The sequence below is a fragment of the Protopterus annectens genome, chromosome 9.part0 (genome assembly GCF_019279795.1).
Source record: "Protopterus annectens isolate FY-2018-M chromosome 9.part0, PAN1.0, whole genome shotgun sequence".
NCBI lineage: Eukaryota > Metazoa > Chordata > Ceratodontiformes > Protopteridae > Protopterus > Protopterus annectens.
Genome location: NC_056743.1, coordinates 1,764,196,327 through 1,764,220,924, shown reverse-complemented (window position 1 = coordinate 1,764,220,924; position 24,598 = coordinate 1,764,196,327). Strand labels below are relative to the sequence as shown.

At 40.5% G+C, this 24,598-nt stretch overlaps 1 protein-coding gene across 1 annotated transcript in view; it reads left to right on the top strand.

The window, feature by feature from the left end:
- The window catches only part of RGL3 (ral guanine nucleotide dissociation stimulator like 3), a 958,134-nt gene that overhangs the window by 420,175 nt on the left and 513,361 nt on the right, over positions 1-24,598 (top strand). The window lies entirely within an intron of this gene.

Below are 24,598 nucleotides of genomic sequence, written 5' to 3'. Positions count from 1 at the left end.
CAAAAGAAATAGTGACTTTGTACAGCTGTTACCCTCATTGCTCTGAGGATGACCCCCACATGACAGAATGAATGAGCTCAAGTCCAGCTGGGAAGAATTGATGGTCAGCTGGAGTGGGAACATAAAGGACCTAGGAAAAATAAAGAAAAAAATACGATTACAGCTTACCTAATCCATATCCAATTACTGTCTCCTCACCCAACAGTTACCATTCAGAAATTACTGATCTGGGAACATGTCCAGCACTCTAATGTCCAGTACCCCAATATCAAGTTCTATATGTTTTAAGAAAAACAAATACCATGTCCACCATGGCTAGATCTACACGATGAAATGAAATAAATAAATTCAAAACTATACTATAATAACTTTCAGAATAATAGTAAACACAACTCTATGGGTGGCATAGTGGTGTAGTAGTTAGCATTGTTGCCTCACAGAAAGAGGTTCTCTGGTTTGATTCTTGGCTGTTGTGCCATCTGTGCTGAGTCTGCATGTCCTCTCTGTGGTCGCGTGGGTTTCCTCCGGGTGCTCCGGTTTCCTCCTACATTCCCAAGACATGCTGTATGTGGATTGGATACTCTAAATTGGCTCTAGGTGCAAGTCTATGCATGTGTGTGCCTACTGAGGAAGGTTGGGAGCCGGGCTAGTAACTCGACACCATAAAAACTCTACTGCCACTTGTTCTGCAAACCAATGATCCAGTGTGGTGACCCCTAATGGGAGCAGCCAAAAGGAGAAGAAGAAGAAATAAACACCCCCCTAAAAAATTAAGACACCCCTAAAAATTCTGTACAGCCATTAATCTTGCTTACTGTCCATAAATTCAACCCTAACCCCTTTCCCAATAACTCATCACTCAAAACCGCAATACAATTCAACTCTCATTTCATAGGTAGAATAGCATCTCTAACCTAGGATTCTCCAATATCTAATCCTAACCCTACCCAGCAGCCATGTATCACCACTTCCAATTTCACCTTCAAACCTGTTCTCACATCCTATATAAAACTACTCAAACTCAAATCATGCTCTACTTCAGCTGATGACCTTCCAAGTGAGTACTTTAAAATGGCAGCTGATAGCATTGCCTATCCTGTTTCAATCCTTACAAATAGGTCAATCCAGGAATCCCACATTCTCTCTCTCTGGAAAATGTCGCTCATTATCCCTGTGCACAAGGGAGGAAATTCAACAGATGTTACAAACTTTAGACTTACAGCAGTCTTATCACCCTTCTCCAAAATATTTGAAAAATGTATTAAAAAATAATTGAGAAACTATCTCCTGCAGGAAGAACTCCTATCCCCCACACAACATGGCTTCCATTCTTCCCATAGTATTAACACTGCAAGATGCTATCAATAAAGCTAGAGATAATAGCAAACTTGACTCTTTTGTATTTCTAGAATTGTCTAAAGCTTTTGACACAGTTTGTCATAATAAACGTTGACTTAAAATGTCCTTATTAGGTCTCTCTCAGACCACCCTTTTATAGTTCAAAAGCTACCTATCCAATAGGTATCAGTCAGTAAAATGACACTCCACCCTCTCTCCATACCTCGCAGTCACCACCGGTGTACCACAAGGCTCTATCCACTTTAATATTCTCACCAGCACCCTACACACATCCACACAACAGCCCTCCCCTAATACAGTATGCAGATGACTCCAGACTCATTTGCACTTCTGACAACATGGCACACCTCCAAAAATACTTTGGAAACTTTAACAGCAATTGAAACACTGAAACATGGCTTTGTAACTCCAACCCTAAAAAACAAAAAACAAAAAAAAAAAACTATCACTTATTTTCCCCAAATCCCTCTCCCATGGAAAAAAAAAACAAAATTTAAAGTCCTTTCTCTTGATAATACAACCATTGAATTCACTTCTCATAGCAAATTATTATGGATGATAATCTTAAATTTGACCTGCATATACAAAATGGCATAAGACAAAATCATCAAAAACTAGGGATGCTTTATAGAGCCAAAACATTCTCACCAAAGCAACTAAAGCTACACTTATCACTACTTATTTCCTCCCCACAGTTCTTTGTGGCACTTCCATCCTTACTAACGTTCAGGCATCACAAAAGTCATAACATGAAAAACGCTATAACAAGCTTGCTACATTTGCAACAAATATTGTGTTTAAAACCCACCACTATATAACACTAAAAGCCTAAATTAGTTAGAACTACCCCACCAATTAACATATGCATAGCTTCATACCACCTGTAAAATTATCCAGAATCCATCTGCTGCCCAGCACTAAATAACATTCTATGCAACTATGTTGCCAGTCGCTCATTACAATCCAATGACGAAAATCTCCTGTCTGTACATAAACCTATCAAATCTGCTGGGCATTGTCTGTACTTGTATCATGCTGCTACGGTCTGGGACTCCTTATCTCTATCCATCAGGTCAATACCCTCCCTCCCAACCTTCAAAGCCATTCTGGAAGACTTCCAAACCAACAGCTGGCTCTCTTATTGCTCAAAACCTGGATAAACTATATCGCTAAATGTGAACAAATGCCAATTCATACCTTACATCTCTCCTTACTCTCCCTTCTTCACTCACTTTTTTACTTCTGTCATTTCCCTTCCTCTGGCTTTCTCTCTACATATACCATAAGCTTGCTTTTCTCTCACTTCATATTGCAATTCCTGTTTGTATTGTACTAATTTACCTTTAATTTCTCTATAAACTGGCTAAAATTTCTCTAACTATTAAAGCATATTGTCATATAACTTATATCTATTCTTAACCAATGTTTTCATTTTGTGTCTAATTTGGTATAATTATTTCAACTGCAGTTGTTGTTTATAATATTTTATTTACTTATTTTATTTGATTTGACACTTGTTTACTGGAAAGGTCTGACTGGGTGAGAAAGAGCCCATTTTCAGTGGAGGCCTGGGGAGAAAAGCTCCAGTTACAGACTGAAATGTACAAAATTTGTATAACAGAAAACACAATATGACAAGAAATTCAATAAAAGATACACTGTGTTAAGGAGGTGACTGGACATTTGTATAAACAGAAAAACAGAATTACCAGAAATACAAGAAATAGGTACATTTTTAGATGAGAAGGCAGTTTGATAGGAATAGGGATAGTAAAGAGGGATAAACAACTGGGGAGGTAGGAAGAGAGAACGGAGGTGTTTGTGGGAGGGAGGGATAAGAAGGAGAGAAGGGGAGGGGACTGTGGGAAGGAGGGATAGTAGGAGAGATAGAGAGAGAGAGAGAGAGAGTGAAGGAGAGGCTAGCCTGCTCTGGGGAAGAGATTAGCCTTGATCAGTACATGGGTACATCCAAGAGTTGTTCATGTGTTGTTTTAGTGCAGTTTTGAAGGCAGGTAAGTTAGTAGTATTTCTTACAGGTAGTGGGAGTAAGTTCCATACTTTTACAACATAGTGAGAGTACAGGCTTTGTACAGCTGTATTAGAGGGTTTGGAGATAGCAAGAAGATCTTTATCTGCAGACCTAAGTTTTCTGTTTGTTTTGTAAGGTTTGATGACATTATGTAAGCTGTGGTGGTGCAGCGATAGCATTGTTGCCTCACAGCAAGAGGTTCTCCTGTTCGATTCTCGAATGGAGCTCTTTCTGTGTGGAGTCTGCATGTCCTCCCCGCTGTCGAGTGGTGTTTGAAAGACATGCATGAATGGGCATGCCTTTGTTGAAGGTTGGGCATCGGGCTGGCACTTCGGCACTGTAAAAATCTACTGCCAATCATTAGCGGACCGGAGTTCCGCTGTGGCGACCCATAACCGGAAAAAGCCAAAAGAAGAACATTTAGAGCTGGACAAACTAAGGGTCATTAGACAATGTGGTAGACTGTTAGTAGTTGGACATACAATAGGTGGTTGGGGAACTCTAACCAGTTTAGATTCTTAGTGATATACAGTAGTGTGTTTTTAAGTTTTTAAGTTGGGGGCAAACTTGGCCACTTTATTATAGCACTGTTCCATTTTGAGTATAGAAGAGCTCTGTTACTTGGTGCACCATAAAGCACGGAGGGTAAAAGGAAAGTTTTGGCGAGGGTAATTTTGGTTAAAGAGTTTAGGGAGTGTTTGTTTCTATAGAATGTGCCAAGTTTCTCATGGGTTTTCTCTATGTTTTGTTGAACATGGAGATCAAAGCGTAGTTGATCATCTATGACAACACCTAGCAGTTTGATGTGGTGGACTATTTCAATAGTTATGTTGTCAGCAGAGTGAATTTTGAAATAGTTAAGCTTAGTAGTGCAGTTTTTTGGCTGAAAAAGATGCAGCTTACTTTTTTGGGGGTTAAGGAAAAGCTGGCCATCAGTGAGCCAGGATTCAACAGCAGAAAACATTTGTTGTGTATCAGAGAGGAGTTGGGTTAGTGTAGGAGAAGTGCAGATTATTGTGTAATCATCTGCATATTGTATTCATGCTCCACTAGTAAAGGCAGTACTTAGGTCGTTAGTAAATATATTAAAAAGTAGGGGTCCTAAGATGGATCCTTATGGGTCTCCAGTGGGGTATAGTAGAAAGGGGGAGATAGGATTTGACCATTTTGCTGCTAGTTTTTGATCATGTAAGTAACTGTGGAACCACTGTAGTGTGAGAGGGGTAAGTCCTAAGTTAAAGAGCTTATTCAAGAGTAATGAGTGTGACACAGTGTTGAATGCCTTTAAGAGCTCAAGAAATAGAGCAGACACATAGCATCCTGTGTCTCTACCTCTGTTTACAGATTCATTGAAGGCTAGGAGGGCTGTTAATGTGCTGTGACCTGGATGAAAATCATGCTGTGTATTTGTAAGGAGGTTATGATGCTTTTAGTATTTCACCAGTTTAAGATGAATATATTGTTTCCAGTATTTTGGAGATGGGAGAAAGTATGGCTATAGGTTGAAAGTTTGTAAGTTCAGTGGAGTTATCTCCTTTGTGATTGGGGATGATATGGAACTTTTTCTAGATGTTAGGAACTGTGGATTCAGATTTAGATAGGTCAGTTACGATGCTGACTAGGACTGCTATGAGTCGGCAGCTAATTTTAAGTATGTAGGGGGAGGTTGTCATAAGAGGTAGAGCAGGGTTTCAGTTTGTGCAGCAATCTTTTATAAGGCTTATAGGTATTGGTTGTATAGAGAAAGTGACCTGGTTCTTGGAAGGGGGTTTATTGCCAAGAAGGTGAGGAGGGTCTGGGCCAGATGAAGGCACATCATTAGGGGTAGTTAGAGAGGAAGGGGGCAAGTATTGGGGTTTTAGTGATTAGATCAGCTATCAGCTATAGATTTTGTGAAGTGGATGTTAAAGTCTTCATCACTTTCAGAGGGAGGGGCATTGAGTGAAATCCTGGAGTCATTTTTATTTCCAGGGTGGAGTAGGGTTGTGATTTTTTTGGATTAGTTTTATGTTCCTTCTGTAGGTGAGTACAATGTAATTGTTTATCTTTGGTGACCTGTTTTTTTGCTTGGTTAAGTAGTTGCTTGAAATGCATTAGATCTTGTTCTTTATTTCCACAGACACCAGGCTGCATCCCTTTCTTTTTTTAAGTTTTACTTTCCTTAGTTAGCTAGGGGACAGAATTGCTTTTGATTCTTTTAGTGTGAACTGGAACTAAGGTGTCCAATAATTTTAGGAAGCTATTGTTAAAGTAATGCATTTTCTCATCTAATGGCTGTTCCTGTAGTGGCAACCAGTTTATTTTGCAAAGTAGTTTGTTAAACCTGTCTTTGGAGAAATTAGTAAGTTTATGAATAGATTTTAGGGTGTGTGTGTGTTTGTGGCAGTTGAGTGTTAGCTCGAATGGCAAAAGCAGGTAGATGGTCACTTAGGGAATTTTGATGCATGCCAGCACTGATAAAGCTGGATGGGTATGATAGCAGGATCCAATCTAAAGTAGATTATTGAGTGTATTGTTTGTTGTACCTAGCAGGGCAGGAGACGAGTTGTAAAAAACATATAAGCTGATGTTATTTGTAGGTAGTTGGGATGTGAGAGTTTGCCAGTCTATTTTAATGTCTCATAGAATTATAGTTTTGTGTTGAATTGTTTGGGTGGCCCAGGAGACAATGTTTTCTAGGATGGGAGTATTGTGACCTGGGGGATATAGAGTACAATTATGCAGATTTGCTTTGTTTTATTAAGGTTTAGGAAGAATATGAGTAACTCTAATGTGGAAAAAGCAGAGGTGTCATTTGTGTATGATATCATATTAAGGTTGTCAGGGTAGAGTAATCCTATGTCTCCATGTCTCTTATGGGTTCTGTCTAACCTGAGTATGCTGTAGTTGAGAGGTAAGAATTCAGTCACGTATGTTAGGCTTTAGCTAGGTTTCAATAAGGACTAGTATGTCAGGTTTGTACTGACCTATACAAGAATGAAGGGGGATATTTTGTTGCCTAGGCTTCTGATGTTAAGGGCCATAAAGTATAGTTTTTTTAGGAGATGTTTTATTAACTTGATTAGTAGAGGGACCAGGGCTAGGGTGGATGTCACCACATTGTGACAATAGAGAGATTAGAAAGGAGTATATATTCTTTAGTTTTTTGGGGGAGGTAGAAGTAAGATGTATGGGGGGGTTACTATATGTAGAGTCAAGAAGTTTAGGGATTGAGTAATAGGATAAATTCTATAGAAATAGTTGAGGTGAGATATTTCCAAAGCTGTGATGGTGTGTTTGGTAGTTGGATGTAACTGTATCAGTGGGAGAAACTATTTTTGGAGTAAGATGTGGGAGTGATGCTATGTGTGGAAGTATTGTTAACAAAGAGGTTATTGTGGTTAAGAGTATAACTGTGTGGTAGTAGTGTATGTTTGAAGTGGTAGTTTGGTATGAGCTACTTAATGTGTGGAGTATAAGGGGTGGGAACAGTGTTTTTGCAGGGTGGCTGGTTTTGGTGGGGATTGGTGTAAGGGGAAATTTGGAGGACAATATGATTGGTTCAAGGAAGAAAGAGTGGAGATTAAGAAAGTGGAAATGTAGGAGTAGTGTGGGTGAGTGAGATTTGGGAGTAGGGTAGAGGAGTGAGGCCAAGCGGAATGAGGGCGAAATAGAGTGGGTAGCACCTGGCCACACTGATTGCGAAAGGAAAACTATCAGTATGGAGTAGAACAGAAGGTAGATGCCAGGAGTCTCTCAAAATCAGTAGCACTCAGCAGAACTAGCAACTGCACATGCCTTTCAGAATCACTTTATTCAGGTTAGAACAGGAAGAGCAAATTGGTTTATAGCTTAGACTTTTTTCATAGATGTCAGGGCTGTTTTCAGTATTACTTTTAGTCTTCTGAAATATTCCTTAATGAGTTTTGTTTGCATTTGTTCATGTTTTATTATCAATCCTTCATCATTTCCCAAATATTTATAGACTCCTCCTGCTCAAGTTCCTTTATATCACATTCCTGTGCAAAACTGTTATTTTCTTGATGCTGCAACTTTCTTGCTTTAAATGTGGCTTTTGCACATTTAAGACCAAATGGCAATTTCAAATCATTCACAAAAAGAAGATGAAAAGTCTTTATTCTTGGTTGTTTTCTAGGAGTCATACTGTAACCATGACCTAGACAGCTTAATGGGTTAATGGTAAGACAAAATGGCAGTGGTGACCGAGTCACCCTGGAATATCCCCCTTTGAATTTTTATCCCTGGGATAATAGTTTGTCAGTTATCATGGATTAACTGTAAAGTGGGTTGCCACTCTCTCATGGTCACTGTAATGCAACTGATCAGTCTAGGGTGTATCTTATACATCTGTAAGCACTCCTTTATCCATGAATGCGGGATGATGTCAAATGCTTTTTTGTAATCTGCCCATGCCATACAGAGATTCTTTCCCTTTTTATAATTCTCCATTATGACTTTATTTAACAACAAATGTTCCTTTATTCCATATGACTTTCTTTTGTTACCCTTTTGTTCTATTGCCATGATTGAGTTTTCTTCTAAATGACTATAAACTCTGTTGGAATCAATTCCAGAATGTAGATTATACATCGTGAAAAGGCAAGGTATTGCTCTATAGTTTTTAGTATAGCTTGCACATTTGCTCTTAAGGAGGAATATCACTTTTCCTATTACCCAGGCTAGTGTCTGTTCAGGATGCGCATATAAGTAGCTCTTACTCAAGGCTAAATCTTCATGTCAATATGTTAATACTTTTAGCCAGACATTAGGTATTGAATCTGGGCTTGGGATTTTCCATTTAGAAGCTTTTCTTAATTTTGTTTTAATTTCTTCTTCTTTTTTAGTGGTGTTTCTGTTCCTTTTGCCTTGTTTCCCAATTCTCTATAAAACATTTTGGGTCATCAATGAATTGCTTATTTTGTACTTTTCCTTTATATTTATCTACATATCTTTTAAACTTTTTTTTGCCTGTGCTGATATCTTAATTTATTATTTGCAATCGTGTAAGGTAGATCTTCGTCTGTTCTGATACTGTGCATTGCTTTTATCATGTCTATCTTTCTAAGTATTTTGTTGATCTGTTCCCTTTTCTATACTCTTCTAACAGTGACATTTCTTGTCTTGTTTTATAGTTTTCTCTATCTGATGCTTTCACGAGGGCACTTGATTTCTTCCCTTCCTTTCCCTTATTGCTGTGTGTGTTTGCCGTACGACTTTATCATTTATTAATTTACCTGCACAGTAATATATCCTATCGACTTCTGTTATGTCACATGAATTTCTGTTAACAGTCTTGAGTACCATGTTCATTCATTTAATCAGACTTCTAACATTTTGGGTCTTATTGACTTTCTGTAATCTGTTTCATTCATTGAGCTTAATATGTCTAATCATCTCTGTTAAATCAAGCAACTCTTCCCTTAGACCATTTTATTCTAAACTGTTGACACATTCTTTGTTTTCTGTTTCCTGTGGGTGGTCTATAGAAAGTTCCAGAACATCTTCCTATGCCACATTCTCTTCAGTTTCATCCTGTGTCATCTATTGCTCTTTTATACGGGAACCTCACTGGCCTGCCACTCTACAACATTGCCTGTAGTTCTCTTCAAATATCTTTGGTGCTACTTTTTTGTATAGATTAGTTTTGGTTTCTCCTTTGCATAAATATTGCACCATATTAAATCTGTTTTACTTTCTCATGTCCATATTTCTTTTTCAGATCTTTCCTGCTCCACTTGTTTCTCCTTACTTTGAGGACTCATTGTTCCATCATGCTGTCACATAAAAAGAAGTTATGTCTTACCATAACGTTCCATCTGTATTGTTGATCCTCGTTCAGTCATTACGCATGGGTATCGGTTCCGAGTTTGGAACCGAGCCGGCCATTTTCCAAGCTCGCGTAAACTTCAAACTCTTGAGCTAAACTCTTACCCACAATCCCAGTACGCAGGTAAATCTTTTCCACTTGCTCAGATAAGTAATTCTAGTGGAAGACATATGAAAAGCAATGAGAATATCACGTACTGGTAAAGAAAGATCATTCTGCCTGGCAATCAAGGGAATTGGAGTAGCCAAGCCATTATCTTCAGGCTGTTCAGGTTGGGATGAATCAGGTTCTGTGGGTGTTAGATCAACTCCGGGATTGGATGGAGAATCCATGGTTGATCTAGTAGGTGAGGCCAAAGGAATGGAAACCAAATCTGTTATGGCCAATATGGTGCTATGAGGATTACCTTGCTCTTCAACTGCCTGGCTTTCTTCAGAAACTGGGGAATGAGAGGAAAGGGCAGAAATGCGTAGAGAAGACATGAGGGCCAATCGTGGACTAGAGCGTCCCTGGGTGACTGTTCCGGAGGGGAATCAGGGCGAAGTAGTTGCTGCATTTGTAGTTGGTTGGGGATGCAAAGAGGTCGCAGCAAGGATGGCCCCAGTAGTGGGAGATCTCCGCCACTATCAAGGGATTCAGGGACCACTCGTGAGGTTGCAGAATGCACCTGCTGAGTCTGTCTGCTATCACGTTGGAACTCCCAGGAATGTGCATTGCTAGAAGAAAACGGTTGGTAGCCATCGCCCATTGCCATAACCTCATGGTCTCTCGACAAAGGGGGTAAGATTTGGTTCCACCTTGCTTCTTGATGTACCAGACCACAGCCATGTTGTCTGAATCGCAATTGTCCCAGACAGCAGCAGGGGATGGAAAACTTGCAACACCAGAAGCACCGCCTTCAGCTCTAGAACATTTATATGCAGATAGGCCTCCAGTTGGGACCAAGTGCCTTGGACTGTCTGTCGCTAACATAGCCCACCCCACCCCATCAGGGAGGTGTCCGTGGTCACTGTGGCCTTGGGTTGCTGTGGGGAAAAGGGGCGAGACCATTGTGAGAGATTGTGTGTCATCCCCCAATTTAAATCCTGTTTGCACATGTGAGTTACTCGAATCATGGCTGAAAGAGGATGCTGAAAAGGATACCATTGGGTGAGCAGTAGCCATTGTAGAAGCCTTATGTGAAACCTGGCCAGAGGAACAATGGTGATGGAGGCTGCCTTGGAACCCAACAGCTGTAGGACTGAGTGAGCCGTGGATTTTTCCTTTGAAAGGATTGGAATTAGTTGTTGCTTTATTCTTAAAATTCTGTGCTCTGGAATAGCAGCTCTGCAGATTTTTGTGTCCAAGATAATCCCTATGAATTCTGTTGACTGAGATGGGGTGAGATTGGATTTCTGCCAGTTTATGGTTATGCCTAACCTTTGAGCAGCAAGGAGAGAGTATGCCAGGGCTTTTTTAAGTAGATGTCTGGTGAGGGTGGAAATGAGCCAATCGTCTAGGTATGGAAACACTTGGAATCCTTGAAGTCGCAAGTGAGCTATGACAACTGCCATTTGAACACTCTGGGGGCTGTACAGAGTCCAAACGGCAATACTCTGAACTGGTAGTGACTGGCTTCTGCACAGAAGTGCAGAAATCTTCTTGATGGCCTGTCCACCTTTATGTGGTAGTACGCATCTTGAAGATCTATAGAGCACATCCAATCATCTTTTTCCAAAAGTGGGAGGATAGACTGTATAGTGACCATCCGGAATTTTTGCACTCTCATAAACTTGTTCAATACACTGAGATCCAAAATTGGTCTCCAGTTTCCGGTTTTCTTTGGCACCAAAAATAGTCTTGAGTAGAATCCGGATCCTATCTGATCTGGAGGGACTATTTGGATGACTCTTTTTCTTAGCAGCTTTTCTATCTCTAGTGCTGCTTCTTCCCTTTGACTGGGTGGAACGTCGGGAAGATTTTTTGAAGGGATGAGACAAAAATTGAAGGGGATATGATAACCTCTGGTTATGATCCTTTGTACCTAGGAATTGGTGGTGATGGTTAGCCAGGCAGAAGGGTACAAGGAGAAACATCCCCCAACCACCTCCAGAGGAAAGGAGTTGGGCCGCTCTTCAGGAGCACTGGTAGGATTGACCAGGGAAAGAATCCCTGGAACCCTAGTTACGCGGTCCCCCTCTGCTCTGAAAGGAGTGTCTTCCCTGTGAGTTTTCCCCTCTGCCTCTGGGGGAGAACTCGTCCTGTGTGTCACAGAAAGGACCCTAAGATTTCTTGAACCATATCTTCCCATTCTATTGGTTTCAGGAGAAAGCATGCTGAGGGGAAGAATAACGGACACCTACAGCAGAAAGGGTCTTACTGTCTTGTTCACATCTGGCCAGTGTACTTTTAACTTTGGGACCAAACAATGAAAAGGGTTCAATGGGGGTATTAAGAAAGGAAAACAAAAGGTTCCGTGAAGTTGCACAAGCGCATCCAGGCATGTCGTCTCAAGACCGCGGCTGAACCCGCTGCTGTAGCTGCTCCTTCTGATGTGTGAGATATTAATTGCATGGAGGAGTTAGATATAGACTCAATGGTGGCCAGCTGAGAGGCCGCTTTGTCACGGACCTCATCAGACACTGCACCAGCCAAGGTTTCAGAGAGCTCAGAAACCAGATCCCTTTGAAGCCTGGTAAAATGTGCCATATAATTCAGGGACCTGATAGCAAAGGTTGCTGAAGCAAAGGTGTACTTCCCTATCCTGTCCAGGGCCCGGGACTCTCTGTTAGGCGGATGGACAGTCTGGCTTTCTTCTTCTGCCAGATCCTTTTCTGTTGTGGCCGCCACCACCAAAGTATCTACAGGAAGACCTTTGGACCAATGGGGATCTGAAGCAGGAGGGGACAAGATCTTATCTGGCCTCCAGGGAATAGCTTCAACAGTATCAGGGGCCTTCCAAGCACGCTGCACGATGAACTTGACAAGTTAATCGGCAGATGGAGTAACCCAGGTGGTTGGGGGCCAGGCGCGAAAGGTCTGCAGGAACACAGATTCCTCAGGGGTCAGATTAGAGGGCTGCCAGTCACCTCTCTGTTTCAGGATTTCAAGGATATCACCAAAGGATACCTCAGAGGGTGACCGAGGGGATCCTTCCCCCTCATTGAAATCTGTGTCTTCGGTGAAGGACTCCTCTGTGGAGTCCATGTGCTTCCTCTTACACAAATGTTTCCAGTGGACCTCCTCAGCGGGAGAAGCTGGGGAAGACAACAGAAAAGGGGGTTCCTGAGGGAATACATCCTGAGGCCCTTGTGCCTGGTGTCCACTAGATGCGACTTGTGAAATCAGTGTACCAGAGGAGGGCAGAGGTATAGACAGTCCGGTATCACCAGCAGCAGTGAAAGCCTTCTCCATCAGTTGGAAGGCTGGTCCACCCAGAGAGGAGTGTATGTCTAGGACAGGGGGCACTCCTCCCCTAAGTGGCTCAGCCTGCCGACTCAGAGTCCCTGGGTGGCTGTGGAGCAGCAAACTATGCGTGTCACAGCTGACATCCTGGGTCATAGCAAAACTTTCCTGCCATGAAGGCAACTGTGGTTCCTTAGTTAGATCCATAAAGGGAATTGCAGAAGGGGAAGACTGCACTATATCCATGGACTTCAAAGGCAATGAAGGAGGAGAATAAGAAGGTGTCTTTGGAGATGGGTGATCACCTCCCAAGGAAGGATAGTTCCTGGGGGGTGGAATACCTCTGGCCAAGAATGCCTCGTCCACAAGATGCAACACATTATGCTCAGAAAGACTTCTAGTGGATCTTACAGAGACTGAGGGAGAAACAGGCCTGTCCAAAAAAGAGGCAGACTTGGTGCCCATCTCATCTGACCACACCGAGGACAACGGTGCCAAGAAAGACTGAACTACTGTAGTCTGCACCAAAGAAGTCATCGGTGCCAATGTCATTGTCTGCACTGACACAGGGATCGGTGCCAGAGTGGTTGTTGGTGCGAAGCTGGAACTGACAAAACTGGAGTCAACAATAAAGACCTTCATTCCGAGGAAGGTCTCAGAGCCGACGGAATCAAGGTCTGTGCTGACTGAATAGTCAGTGCAGATACAGTGGTAATAGTCTGAACTGAGGAGCCCCTCGGTGCTGATATGTAGAAGGCTGCAGGAGAGGACGATGCCGAAATCACTAATTGAGCAGAAGGCCTCAGTGCCGAGGGTCTGGGCACCGAAAGCACTGGGGCTGACTGAGAGAACTCCGGAGCCAAAATTTTAACCTTTTTAGGTTTTGGTTGGTGAGAGTCCCCAGCCGGGGATGAAGGCAAGGATTTAGCCTTAGTAGAAACATCCATTTTCTTATGGGTTTTAGGAGGGGTTGAGACCTCTGACCCAGAAATAGCCTCTGAAAAGGGAGATTTTAGAAGTCCCTTCAGTATCAGCTTGTTTTTCCTTTCTAACAAAGTTCTATTAGAAAAGCTCTCACAAATAGTACAGGGTGGGTCAACAGATAAATGGGAAGCTCCCAAACAATAAACACAAAGAGTGTGCATCAGAAGTAGGCAGTTTGTGTCCACAGTCAGAACACTGCTTAAACCCTGGACTACCTTTTTTATCTGCCATATTAACAAATAGAAAAATACCAACAATGGTACAAGAGAGTACCCGAAGGTATGAAAGAGAAAGGGAAATGGATTACCAACGATGGTAAGGAGAAAATTACCTTGCAGTAAAAAGGGTAAGTAAAGGACAGAAAAATCCTGAGGAAATTATGAACGCTAGATGCGATAGGGCAAGAGACAATAAAATATCAACTTATCTGACAGAAAAGTAATTTGTAAAGCAATTAAACAACAATTGACTGTACTTAGCTCAAGGGAAGTAGCTTGACACGACCGGATGGCAACGCGGCAAATGAAATCTGAGGTAACAGGGAGAGGGGGTTGTGGGTAAGAGTTTAGCTCAAGAGTTTGAAGCTGACGTGAGCTTGGAAAATGACTGGTTCAGTTCCGAGCTCAGAACCGCTACCCATGCGTAGGGAATGAATGAGGATTAACAATATCAGATCCTGTATTAGACTCTCTATGCTAAATCCATCACTTCACAGGCATTCCATAACTTCAGCTTCTATTTGCATAACTTTTGCTTTACTAATCTTTTGCTCTGTGTTCACCCTTTTTAATCTTATTATTTGTATTGTGAAAATTTCCATATCTGGGTGCCTTTGCATGTATTTCTCTTCAAATATCTTTGGAGCTGCTTTCTTTTGTGTTGACTAGCTTGATTGCCTTTGCTTAATGTTTCTTTTTTATACCTTTCAAAAATCTCTAGGTTTTGTTCTTTATATTTTGGCACTTCCACTGACCCTTCTTTTTCCAAGAAACCCAAAGTTTCTTTATTTATATAATGTTTCTGCTGTATTAATGAACACAAATCTGCATTTGAAGCATTTGACAGTTTTTCTTATGCAAGTATTTTTCTTTCCTCTTATTTCTTTGTGTCTTTTTTGTATATCTTCTCTCTGGAAATTCTGAGCTTCTTACATAATAGTAACGATGCATAATGTCTTCCTTGCCCTCTGTAGTCCACTCTATCATCTTTATGGCTCTTTTTTGGCCTGTCAGTCTTTGTGATTTTTGTAGTTCCTTCTACAACAGGGGGGCATCCTCCCCCCTGAGCCTTATTGTATGAAGGTTTCTGTGTCTTGAGGATTCTACACTGTCATTTCTTTCCCAGTCCTGGCACTAGTACACATACCGGGATTGGACACTTTTTTATCCAAGGACTTGTGCACCCAGCTGTCCTTTGTATTTTCTAACTTACCTCTGTCTATGACACATGCTATATAAAATAAAGTTTATATATTATTTTCATCTTGGTGAGATTTTGTGAAAAAAGGTTTCATCATGTGACGGTACTAACAAAGACTTGAGGATGAATTCAATTCCACCAATACTATACGCCTTTCCTTGATGATTTTATCATCTCTTCTTTCAGACCCCGTCATGTAACTGTTTAGATGTAAGTAGAAATCCGAGGCATAGACATCAGCTCTGACAATTGGGTTAGTATGTGGAATTTTGTTTTGTAATTTATTCAGCTCATCTACGAGTTGTAACAGGTTTCCATTTGAGGAATTCCTAAAGATAGTATTATTTGCTACTAGTTTTAAATTTGAAGATACTGGATAGGGACAGAAAGGCATAGGGTGGGATACTCATGTTTGTGAGGACAATATCAAGTTTATTGGTGTCTCTAGTGGGAAGACTTGTCAATTTATTTATGATGGCTGGTATTAGCAAAGTTAAGAAAGTGGTGTTCATATTTGTTATTGGTGATACAGGTTTGCCTATTGATGGTTTGGTAGTTAAATTCACCTAAGAGGATAGTCTTCGGATGGACAGCAATTTTATCTACAAACCAGTGTGATTTGGATCTGTAGAAGGTCTAGGTAGAAACCATGGGAATTTGCCATGAGATAATAGGGTCTCTGGTAAATACTGAAACTATCCCATAGTTAACAGTGAGTCTGAAGACAAGATAGGCAGTGAACCCAGGTATACAAACAGTGGTCTTACTACATTGAAACCAAGTCTCTGTAATTATATAGATATGGACATACTCAATAGTTAAGAGACCCATGTGCTCAGGTATCTTTTTGTATAGAGCCACCTTGATATAATCTGAATTAGAACTTACTACACCAGAATGTCTAGAAAATAGACTCTGTATAAGTAAGGCACTATAGGGTAGCAAAAGCTTTTGTCAGTACGCAGAAACCCTACTGAGAGAAGTGCAAGCCATCCTTAATGAAACAGGAAGAGATGTTGAACTTCTTTTCCCATGCAGATATATACTAGATCCCCATAGACTGACAGCAAATCCTCAGCCATTTGCTAAAGCCAATTATTTTATCTTAGAGTTGACACATCATTCTTGGTGATGCAGGGTTCTCCATCATCTCCTTCTGCATGTCTCTCTCTCAGATACATGCATAGCAAGCTCCATCATGTCTTTTTCCATGTCTGTCTGAGTAGAATGCCTAATATTATTCACTTATACATCAGGTACTACCAGACTGTAGTCATATTTACTAGTATTGAAAGACATACATTCTCCTGTTACATCAAGGATCCTTGTCCTGGAAAGAGAGTTTACCATCACCCTATTCTTTTACTGCTTGGAAAGGGTAGAGTCTGTGTGTCTTAACAGCTTTAGCATAAGTTTTATAAGGGTGGTATGCTGTATAGTGTGAATGTGCTGCTTACTGAACGACAAATGTGATGAGAGATTAACCTCCAGTTTGAATACATACTTGCCTCTCTCACAGATTTTGTCAATGATGGATAGCATTAATAGGCTATTAGTAAAAATGAGGCATTTGTAACACTGTCTCAAAATGTCAGGGGCAAGCATGTTTGACACAAAGGGTAAGAACAGACTGTGATCCAGTACTGACCAGTGAGGGCAGAAAAGAAGGTAATTATTGACTGAGATCAGTGGACATTAGTGAGAAAGAGCTTCTGAAACATTCAGATCAAGTCCATAGTTTTTATTTATAAGATTTTTTTTAATCCTCTGGATCCCTTCCCAACCTTGCACAGACACGGACTGTTTTCTTTGGGTTCTGCACTCACCCATCCCAAATTCCTCAATGACTCCTTGCTGAGAAATCAGAGATGTAACCTTTTTCCAGGTAAGGCTCCTGACTCCCCAAGAAATCAAAGTCAACAGTGTTCATTGTTCAGACTCTGGACAGTGAGGAACTGAATGGAGAGTAATAAGCACAGAGCCTAGAAGTTGACATCCTTGTGGTAGTTGGTCAGTGTCTCAAACTCTGGAGATGGGTAGTGCAGTGATGTCACTTCCCCTTTTCCCCAGAGCTAATGCAGGCATTGGGTTCTTCCACCCTCTCGCCCAGGATAGGAGTGCTGGCTATTGTTTGCTTCATCCTATTGCCATTCCCAGCCCTGGGGATGACACCAGTCCTTTCCTGAACTTGGGTGATCAGAAGTGCAAATGGATACTTTGCATTTGTGTCATTGGGCTGCAGTTTTATAAGATTTTAACATGTTAGTCTTTTAACTACACAGCTGTTATACAAGACAAAATGATGCAATCTTAACTGAAAGCGAAAATGCAGTGCGGTATAATAAATGCCTAAACCCAGTCTACCCCATGATGTATTTTCAAATATTTATATGATAAGACAAATTACAGATGGCTGGTCATGCTAACTCATAGCAACAAACAACTGTCCTACACTTCTTATTGTGATCATCTCTTGTTGCTATGAAAGTGAAGTCATGATGCCTCAGCTCTTTCTTGCTCCGGCTTGTCTCATGTTTGTAAGTAGACAAACTGTTCTGTTTCATAAATACTGTCGGTCTGCACCTGCTAAACTGTTGTCAGCATAGACATTGTGTCTGCTAAAAAAAGACTGCATTTTTATCATGTTCCCGGATATAGTAGATTTCATATTGTATATTTAGCCACTTACTAAACGATGTCTTGAATGCATTGCAAAATTATCCAGTGTGAGCTTGAGTTGTCATTGCAGTAAGAAAACAGCCATACAAAATTCATTACAAAGAGACAGATGCATGTTACATCTGAGATAAAATAATACTTTATTCATCAATATCTAACAGTTTTGGTACGAGTGAATTTTTGTGTAAGAGATACAGATTATTCCACATAGCCAATTAAAATTCTGCAAACCATATAATAGTAATGTGAGAAGTATTATTCCATCGAATTATGAAAAGCATGCTACATTCTAACATTGAAAGTAATACCTAAGATGTGACTCTACCAAATAATGGGGTGCATGTTAAATTCTGACACTGAGATGCACAGTTTCATGCACATTGTCCTTCTGAATGTGCTAAATTGTTGTCAGCACAGACATTCTATCTGCTAAAAAAAGCATTGTTCTCATATTCCTTGATGAATCCGAATTCATATAGAATATTTAGTCACATACTGAAGGATGTCTTGAATGCATTGCAAAAATCGCGTCTATATCACATTATCGAAGAAGCAAAATGTCGAATGCTCAAAAGAACGAAAATTCCGAAACTCAAACTCCGTATTGTGGGGGGCTGGGCCCCCCACACCCCCTGCTAAATATATATTCCAACTCCAAGATTGCACTACAGTGAGGAAAGGGCAAATATCATAATCTTCACTGTACTGCGATCTGAAAAATGGAACTTCGAGTTTTCGGCACTTTCGTTATTTTCACATTCGACATTTTCAATTTGCGATAACGTGATATAGAGCCTGCAAAATCATCCTATGCGAGCTTTTCATTGCATTTAAAAAAACATGCAAAATTAATTACAAAGAGAGAAGCATGTTACATCTCACAAAAAATATCCCGTTCATTTGATATCTAACAGTTATTGGGATAGTATGTATTGCTGTGTAAGAGATAGAAATTATTTCAGGTAGCAAATTACAATTCTGCAAAGCAATGTGAGCTGTATTATTCCATCAAATAATGAGAAGCAAACTAAGTCCTAACATCCAAAGTAATGTCCAAGACACAATGGTTATTAGTTCTAGTATTTTACCTGTAAAATGGGAGATATACCCGCTATATAGTATGAACTAGTTGGGGACAGGTTAAACGAGATTATAAAAGCAATTACAACATGATTGTGTCAGTTTTAAGTCTGAGGAATCAAATTAAAACTTCAAAAAAGTGTCACAGAATAAAAAAATCACTTCAGTACCATGGATTTGAATGAATTGCACTTGTACATACTGTCAGTAGTATAAATGGAGATATTTCTGGTATAACGTTAGTTAGAAAACCACAACAGAACTAGCGATAGCAGTGTTTTAGAATTTCACCGTAGGTTATGGTCACAAGTGGGTATCTAGCAGAACAGCAGCCCCTGCAAATAGTACAAATAGTTGTAACAGTGACATTTAGCAATAATGTTTATGCAGAGAGTGCAATTCAGTTAGTGCAATGGCAAGGAATGTACCAAACGTGAAGAACAGAGCAAGATATCCAACAGTATGCAAACAATTTAATTAATGATAGAAATTGTGGTGGTCATGAATGGGTATTCAGCAGGTTAAGGTTAGTCAGAGCAGTTTGATTAATGCAGCTCAGTGCATCAGCAGAGGATAGAACTGAAAAAAATAACCTGCAACAGCATAAAATTAGTTAAATTTCTCTTCTTAGCATGTATACTGCTAGTAACAGACTGCTATGTATTCTGCAGCCAGTCAGGTTCCATTTGTTCCAAGGACTAGAATGAAGTTCCCTCTTTTCAGTATGTATACTGCTAGTAACAGACTGCTATGCATTCTGCAGCCAGTTAGGTCCCAGATGTTGCAAGGACAAGAGTTAAGTTTATCCTCTCAGTATGTATACTGCCAGTAACAGACTGCTATGCATTCTGCAGCCAGTCAGGTTCCAGTTGTTCCAAGGACTAGAGTGAAGTTTCTCTTCTCAGTATGTATATTGCTAGTAACAGACTGCTATGCATTCTGCAGCCAGTCAGGTTCTAGCTGTTGCAAGGACAAGAGTGAAGTGTCTCTTCTCAATATGTATACTGCTAGTAACAGACTGCTATGCATTCTGCAGCCAGTCAGGTTCTAGCTGTTCCAAGGACTAGAGTGTCTGTTCTCAATATGTATACTGCTAGTAACAGACTGCTATGCATTCTGCAGCCAGTCAGGTTCTAGCTGTTGCAAGGACAAGAGTGAAGTGTCTCTTCTCAATATGTATACTGCTAGTAAAAGACTGCTATGCTATCTGCAGCCAGTCAGTTTCTAGCTGTTGCAAGGACTAGAGTGAAGTTTCTCTTCTCAATATGTATACTGCTAGTAACAGACTGCTATATATTCTGCAGCCAGTCAGGTTCCATTTCTTGCAAGGACTAGAGTGAAGTTTCTCTTCTCAGTATGTATACTGCTAGCAATACACTGCTATGCATTCTGCAGCCAGTCAGGTTCCAGTTGTTCCAAGGACTAGAGTGAAGTTTCTCTTCTCAATATGTATACTGCTAGTAACAGACTGCTATGCATTCTGCAACCAGTCAGGTTCTAGCTGTTGCAAGGACTGGAGTGAAATTTATCTTCTCAATATGTATACTGCTAGTAACACACTGCTGTGCATTCTGCAGCCAATCTTATTTCTAGCTGTTGGAAGGACTAGAGTGAAGATTCTCTTCTCAATATGTATACTGCTAGTAACAGACTGCTATGCATTCTTCAGCCAGTCAGGTTCTAGCTGCTCCAAAGACTACAGTGAAGTGTCTCTTCTAAATATGTATACTGCTAGTAACAGACTGCTATGCATTCTGCAGCCAGTCAGGTTCTAGCTGTTCCAAGGACTAGAGTGAAGTGTCTCTTCTCAATATGTATACTGCTTGTAACACACTGCTATGCATTCTGCAGCCTGTCAGGTTCTAGCTTTTCCAAGGAGTAGAGTGAAGTGTCTCTTCTCAATATGTATAGTGCTTTTAACACACTGTTATGCATTCTGCAGCCAGTCAGGTTCTAGCTGTTCCAAGGAGTAGAGTGAAGTGTCTCTTCTCAATATTTATACTTCTAGTAGCACACTGCTATGCATTCTGCAGCCAGTCAGGTTCTAGCTGTTCCAAGGACTAGAGTGAAGTTTCTCTTCTCAATATTTATACTTCTAGTAGCACACTGCTATGCATTCTGCAGCCTGTTAGGTTCTAGCTGTTCCAAGGACTAGAGTGAAGTTTCTCTTCTCAATATGTATAGTGCTAGTAACACACTGCTATACATTCTGCAGCCAGTCAGGTTCTAGCTGTTCCAAGGACTAGAGTGAAGTTTCTCTTCTCAGTATGTATAGTGCTACGACACATGGATAAATAAAATCAGTAGAGTGCCATGCTGCACAGCTATTCTCCTTAAATGCACTCATAAAAAGTCTGCCAAAAACTGGAGGTAGATAATCAACTTAATGTTGCTGATATCGACCAGTTTGCATTATCAGATGATCCTGTTGTCACCAGGAGCAGCAAAGGAACAATCCTGGCAGGAAAACCACAGTAGAAGGTCCCAGTCAAAGACTTGCCCTTTTTACTCAGGTCCCATGTGTTTTAAAGTTTTGACTAAAGTATCTCCTTGCTATCTGTGTAATGTTATTGCATACAACAAGACACACGCTCAGCAGCTTAAAGTGCCAATCTATACAACTGTTCTCCTTAAATACATTCACAGATGTCCACCAAAACTGATGAATGTTGTTGATAATGGCCAACTGCAAAATAAGCCAGGAAAGAGTTTATTTAAATTTGTTTACTGGAGTATAACACTGATGAAAGAAAAAACAGTTACAGGCTCGGCCTGAAGCTGAATAAGATGGTTGAAGCTGTGTGATTGTTAGGGGAAAGGAAAATACAGGTGAATTAGCCTTAGATGGTAGAAGATTGTGGTATGTGGACAGGAATTTCTAGAAGATGTAACACATCTAATAGAAGAGTATTGACAAGGAAGTAATAAGGAAATGATAAATTAAACTGAATTAACGCAGAAGTGGTTGGTACGAGTGGAGACTAGTAAAGTATATGTATATTATGAGCAGATGGTGCTCCAGTGGAGATAAGTAATATAATATGGGGGTACATATTTACAATATGTACATAAAAGGAATACAAGTAAAACAACAAATTTAAAGTAAAACAAACAATAGTACAAGAGCAAAAGACATGAAATTGTATAGACATGCAAAGTATAAATCAGGAAATCCAGAACAATCACAGAACACTAGTAGGTCCACACAGAAATTATTTAAACCTCACGGAACAAGGTCCACTGAATGAACGTACTCACCAAGACTTGAGGATGAATTCATTTCCAGCAATACTACCCTCACTTGCTTGTTAATTTTATCATCTCTCCATCTGGACCCAATTTAATCATTATGCATAATGAATGTGACCTCACTAAATGTATTTAAACTGGATACATAGATTTTTATTTTCTAACTAGAAAATAAGGGGGCTGTAGCATTAGGGTTGCATAGCTTTAAATGTTAATACCCATGTGCAGGGAATTTGCATGACGTGATACACTGTTCCCCTGGAGAGTTTACTCTGACTTAAGACCTAATAGAGACTAGAAACCCATTCCCAGCATCTGTGATTTATACAGAGATTCCCACTAAACAACCAGATGTTTGACCCCAAGTACAGATATATTTTCATTGCTTCACATAAAAATTTCATTATAGGGCTTAAAAGTGTACCATTTCTCATATGTTTAACCGTATCTGCCTCAAGAAAAGAGCAAAGAGTCCTTCATTCCCCTGTCCAGGAATTTTCTGAAGGTATGGTGGGCAATCTCATGGGATTAACCCATTGGGAGGCAGGCATGCACCTCTTCCTTGCAGGGACAAAAGCTGAACAGTGTACATTCTTTTGGGGTCTGACAACTGACACCTGGCATAAAGGAAGCACTAGCTATCAATGTGAAAGAGTCTTGCACAGGGAACTGCAAGGGCAGCCATTAATCTGCACTCTGTCAATACTGCTCAACCTGTTAGCATGAGAAATCTGGATAAAGGCACAAATGATGAAGGGACAAAAGCCTAAAAATAGGGACAATTTTTAAATATTGTTCTTACAAACTTAGAAAGTCGGTAGAATAACAGGTTTTACATTATCATGAATTTTCTGAACGATATGAAGTCTAACATTCAAATACCTGCCATTATTTTATGACTTCATTCCTTAGTGATTTGCCAGAAAACCAGATTTTATGAGGACCAGACCAAAAATATGAAACAACAGTCTGGATATTCTGTGAAAATCTGGACAGTTGAGGGGTATGGTCCTGTCACCCACTTGATCATGTCCTGCCATGCATTGACCAATGAATGCGGAGCTAAAACACTGGGCTTGATGAAAGTGTAATAGGATTGATTGGGAGACTGCTGTACCCCTATGTGTTACTGTATCCTTGGGGACAGCAGAAAAGTGAACTGCTGGCATACAGCTGAACCTTTTAGCAAGTATTTAACAATTCCATGTTTGCTCCATGTGAAACAGCTAGTTGCTTGTGTACTGAAACATGTGACAGTAAGTGCTAGAACCATGGAACTTGCTCCAAAAAGTGGTTTCCAAAAGGGGGAGGGTGCATCTTCTTATGATCTTGTGACTGTTAGACTAGGATAGATGTGAATTCAGTCCCTCACTGTTTAATAGGAGGCTCATCTTCAATGAGGGACAATAGGCCGCCAAAGAGGTAAGCCATGTCTTTGACTGCTACCTGTTTTCTCAGTCTCTTAATAACTTACTACCTCCCTCCTCTCTGGCTTCTGCCTTGAATTATCTAGTAGATACTCCTGTTGATTCATACTCTTGGTTCTTGCCGGTGTGATGTTAGGCCTTAAACATCTCTCTTTGAAGCATCAGGTTAAAGTTATGACACTTGCTAGAACCTTACATTTTATGCTCTTTTCCCAGGAAGTGCAATCTTGGATGATGACCTGATATATGGAGGCACACTCAGAAGATCTAGGCTTTTTCGGCATCAGATGCAGGAGATTTCCTGTGAAGCATGCAAGTAAAAAGATTTAAACCACACAAGCAGCAGGAAAAAAATGTAGTGTATGGGGTCAAGAGTGGTCTCTGGGCCTGATGTGATGATGCTGTATAGAGGCAGTTAGTGGACATACATCCTGGCAGTGAGAGCTTGAGATCTTCAAAGCATCATGGCAACAGAGAACTTTCAGGTTGGACAGATCAAAGTAAGATCTACTGCAGTAAATTTACTGAGTCACTATTCAGCGCAGACACACATATACAGTGAGAACTTAGCCTCACAAATATGTATGCAACTCAGTCCATAGGTTGGGGGGGTTGCCTTCTTACATATACCCCAATGCTCATTTCAGTGGACTCCTGAGAGAATTAAATGATGCATCCTGGTGGGCATGAGCAGTCATATTTAGAGATTTAGCTGGATGCATTATGCAGTTACATTCCCATATCAGATCGAGAACCCCCTAGCCACCTCTGTGAAAAGATAACAAAAAGAATATGGAATGAGGGCCGTGGATATGATACACAAGTTAGGCAGAATTCCTTATTCTCGAGTGGTCTAACATGGTGCAAAAGCCATTTGGATTTTATTGTTCACAAAGGGCATTCTGCTAATGAGCTAGTGGCACTGACATGGTACAAGTGTAATGCTAGTCCTAGTTTGAAATGATCAGTCTATATTAGCATGTGGTTCGACACTGACGAAGTATGCTAAGTAGATAGAGCTCCTGGTCATTGCAGAACAGGTGAGCTTATTCCATGTGGGCTTCCTGAGCTGAACATTTTGGATAGAGCAAATAGAAATCATGCATATTTACTTTGAGGCCTTTGCACTGGGAAGGATAGATTTGTAAGTCATGCATCCTA